This window comes from Notothenia coriiceps, unplaced genomic scaffold (genome assembly GCF_000735185.1).
Source record: "Notothenia coriiceps isolate Sejong01 unplaced genomic scaffold, NC01 NC01_scaffold00032522, whole genome shotgun sequence".
Lineage (NCBI taxonomy): Eukaryota > Metazoa > Chordata > Actinopteri > Perciformes > Nototheniidae > Notothenia > Notothenia coriiceps.
Window position 1 is genome coordinate 3,494 of NW_011365223.1, and position 4,862 is coordinate 8,355.

The following is a 4,862-nucleotide window of genomic DNA, read 5'->3' on the forward strand; positions in this document are numbered from 1 at the left end:
CTGAAAACACCGGGACTTATGGTAAATAAACGTTATTTATAAAACTCTTTTCCAGACCAGAGCAAAATTGTAATATCTAAAATTGCGCCATTTAAAATGAAATTGGGAATGCAAAATTAATGCAGATTATTAAAACATATTATTAAATAACAGCATCCAAATCAAACCGTATGGAATGATTTCACAAGTTACATTTACTGTATGAGGTGTTATTTTGGTGTGAAATATGAGTGATGTATTTTGACCCTTGATAAGAACTGGAACTGGGCATAGCTGCAGGGTGTGTTGGATTCGGTACAGCAGGGCCTTGTATTCGGGCGAGAGGAGTTTCTTAACGGCCGGTCGGCTGAAGACGCTCCGCTGGTAAACATCCATCAGATCCCGTAACTCCAGCCAGCCAATCAGACGCTGAGGAGGAAACAGGAACATCGTCAGGATTTATTACGTAGTTTTATATTTTACAAGTTGTGCAAATTAATGGATGGACAGTTTCCTCTTCTGCACCAGAGAATTGCAACAAAACAAATGTGTGAATGAACGAGGAAAAGATAACAAATCGAAAACAACGAGAAATAATCTTTAAGGTCCCATGTCATGCTTTTCTGGTTATTACCCGTCCCGTTGTGTGTTATGAAGGTTTTTCTGCATGTAAACTCATGATGTCATGCGTTACCCGGAACCAAATGGACCAATCCGTGGAGCCGTTACGTTACGTCCGCGGAGCTGTTACGTTAAGCCCCCGCTGATTGGTCCAAATTGACCAATCCACGGACTTCCTCACACACACACTCAGTGCAGGCAGCTCTGCTGATCTCTCCTCCCTGGCTGCAGGCTGATAACAGAAAGTTGGGATCGCGGCGAAATTCTCTCTGCAGACCCATTCTCACAGCGTTTATCAACCTTTTTCTTACTCAATATCAAGCCACACTTATTGTTTTTACTTCGGCTGTGACTTTGTGTGTGCTCAGGGTTAGTTTGGCTGTTTCGCTTTGTATCGCTAAACAAGGAAACAACACCTCCACGGAGCTCAGCGCGATTCACAACGTACAGACCAATCAGAGCACACTGTGGCTCACAGGGAGGGGGGAGAGGCAGAGATTGAAATTCAGTGAATACACGTAGTTTACAGAGATGCTGTTTGAGAAACCAATGTGAGTTTGGAACATTGCAAAATATAAATCTATTCTAGTAAACCTCAACAATGGATTTATGATCAGTAGAAATGGCCATAACATGGGACCTTTTAAACTTTTCATAAATTAAAGTGTTGAATGTAGGAGAAAAGTCTAATATATTCTATACAGTTGCAAGAAAAAGTGAACCCTTTTGAATTACCTGGATTTCTGCATAAGTTGGTCATAAAATGGAGGAAGCCACTGCTGTCCAGAAAAAACATTGCTGCACGTTTGAAGTTTGCAAAAGAGCACCTGGTTGTTCCCACAGGCACTACTGGCAAATATTCTGTGGACCGATGAAACCAAAGTTGAGTTGTTTAGGAAGGAACACACAACGCTATGTGTGGAGAGAAAAAGGCACAGCACACCAACATCAAACCCTCATCCCTAAACTGTGAAGTAGGTGGAGGGAGCATCGTGGTTTGGTCTGCTTGCGCCTCAGGGCTCTGGACAGATTGCCATCATCCACGGGAAAAATTAATTCTCAAGTTTCTCAAGACATTTTGCTGGAGAACTTAAGGCCATCTGTCCACCAATTGAAGCTCAACGAAGAACATAGGTCTTCTGGAGTGGCCCAGGTCAGAGTCCTGACCTCAACCAATTGGATGCTCTGTGGCTGACCTCAAGAGAGCGATTACACCAGAATCCCAAGAATATTGCTGAACTGAAACCAGTTTGTAAGAGGAATGGCCAAACTCTCTACCGTTGGCAGGTCGGAATGCAACTATAGGAAACGTTTGGTTGGAGGTTTATTGCTGCCAAGGAGGGCCAACCAGTTATTCAATCCACAGGGTTCACATACTTGTTCCACCTGCACTGTGCATGTTTACATGGTGTGTGTCATAAAAACATAAAACATATCATTGGTTTGCTGTGTTTTAGCTTACACGCCAGACTGTCGTCTATGTCTTAATTGTTGTGACTTATAGAAGATCAACAGAACACACTTTATGACCAATTTATGCAGAAATTCCAGGCAGTTCCAAAGATTCACATACTTTCTTCATGAATGTATATTTCCCATAAAACAAACTTATATTTTTCTGACAAATTGTAAATTATTAAACAGAAAACGTGCATCATTTCAAAACGAGAAAATTATCCGCTCTAATATTAAATAGTCGCCAAAATCAAAACAACACCTATACAATTACGAGACAGTACGAATGCCACACTAAGACCCACGGTGAACATACACACGCGATAACAATGTTGAAATGTTGAAGAAAAAACTAAATATTCTCTAGATTTTTAATACATCAGAGAGAAAAACTGAAACACAATATTTTACGTAATCCTGATTCCAATATTCTACCATTTTAAGGCTGTAATTTCAGCACATTCCAGAAAAAAAGCTTGATTCGTTTCTCTGACCTTACCCAAAGTGGTTCATTTATGAGGACTGACAAACTTGAACTTCGACGCAATAACAAACTTTCCTTCACTTCAAACTCATCTCCTGCTCACAGATACACTCTCTTACCAACTCAGAGCAGGATAGTCCCCCAGCCTGGGACACCAGAAAGAGACGCAGGTTTATCAGGGTCCAGGCTCATCGCTCATCTCCGCCACTAGCACTACTGCGACACTCCCTCTTTTACATGTTTTACATTCAATAACTTCATGGCGTCTTTCTGATAAACCTTCCTCCTCTTTGTTCTCTTTTATTCCAAACATTATCTTCCTCGGTCTTCCTCACTACACTTGTATTCCTTTCATCTCTTCGCCACAAACGACATCCAGACGAGCGATATCCGGGAGCGATTACCTAACTAGGGGATCATTTCTCTGTGCTGTACTGGTAAAGTAACGATGATACGGAAACAGACTCGACTCCGGCTTACCGACTTCAGGCAGGCAACAGGAAGTGGGTTTGTTGTTGGATTTACCTCTGGAAGCTTTGGGAGGATACCTCCCGTCACTCCCTCTGAACTCTGATACCATCTTCGTCTCGATGAAGACATTGGAACCCTCAGTCCCCTATCGTGCCGACAGCCCATGTTTCACAGACTGACATCAAGCACGAGAGCTGAAGAGGACCTCGACAGCGAGGGTTAACGGGAGGTTGACACTCAAGAGGCCCTCTTACGTAATGGTCCCTGGAGACCCGACATCATCACTCGTCATCATCAAACGCCTGACCTACTGCAACTCAACCTCCTGAGCTGACTCACTGCACGTGCACATCCGACCATCTGCGCTCATCCAGATGCAGGCGCTCGTCTGTGGCTTCAACCTTCCTAAATGTTCCACACCCACGCCGTGCTCCTCCGCTCCCATATTCACTGCTCTCCAGTCACGCTTACGAAATCCACTTGCAAGAACACATCGGTACCTTGCGTACCATGCTGCGAAATGTGATGCCGGCCCTTCCTACATCCAGAGCAATGGTTAAACCGTCACACCCCAGCACGTGCAACCTCCTCTGCATCAGCCAAACAGCTCGCGGCACCGCACCTCGCGAGGGGGACCCAAGTTCCATCAGCAGAAACACCGTGGGTTTGCTAATCCTGGCTCCAAATGGCTGGAATGAGCTCCCCCATGACCATCAGGGACAGCAGAAAGCTTACCACATTCTTCTTCAGACTGAAAACTCATCTCTTGGACTCCACTTCGAGAGATAGAATTACTCAACAAAGCACTAATATAGTAAAGGACTGCTCAGCTAAAGCCAGGAGTACACTTGAAACGTTTGTCTCTATGAACCTGATGTTACTATGATTGGCCAAGTTGTACTTCGCGAATGCACTTATTGTAATGCTGGATAAGCTACAAATGTAATGTAGGATATGGTCGGAACTAAGATTCAAACTTGAATATTCTATGAAATAAGCCACATATTGGAGAACTGGATTGAGATCACAGTAATACGGAAAAAATAACTCGAAAATCTGATTCTGCATGTCACAAACGTGAATGTTTCTAACAAGACGTACAGGAGAGTTTAAAAGTGCTTCCCCTACAAAGAGAAAAACCCTTGGACTTTTGGCCTTAAACCAACACCTGGTGGGGTCAAAGCCAAACGGAGGAACAGAAACACTCCTCTGTTAAAAATCCACGGCTTCCACCTGAGCGAACAGGAAGGTCAGAACAACGAGTTAGAAAAATCACAGAGGGACAAAACCCACACGCTGTTTAGGTTTAAACACGTGGGCAGGTACAGCGTCAGTTCAGAATAATGTATGCACTGCTATTCCCCACAAAACTAAACAGTCCTGCTCATGAAAAAGGTTTTCCCTGCGCTCCACTTCCTACTTGCTATCCGGCAACTATCTCAAGTATTTAAGTGCGAAAAATTCCCTCTCGCTCTCTCTCTCTCTCTCTCTCTTCTCTCGTCTCTCTCCTCTCTCTCTCAATTCAATTCAATTCAAGGGCTTTATTGCATGAAAGTTAAATAACAATGTTGCCAAGCATCACAATACAAAATATAAACCACAGTTAACATACATTTCAAATGTTTACATATATTGGATGATATATATATGCAGCTGATGCATTACATTTCAACCGTGTGTGTGTGTGTGTGTGTGTGTGTTGGTGTGTGGGTGTGTGTGGTGTGGTGTTGGTTGTGTGGTCTGTGGTTGTGTGTGTGTGTGTGTGTGTGGTTGGTGGTGTGTGGTGTGTGTTGTTGTGTTGTGTGTGTGTGTGTGGGGTGTGTGTGGTGTGTGTGTGTGGGTGTGGGTGATG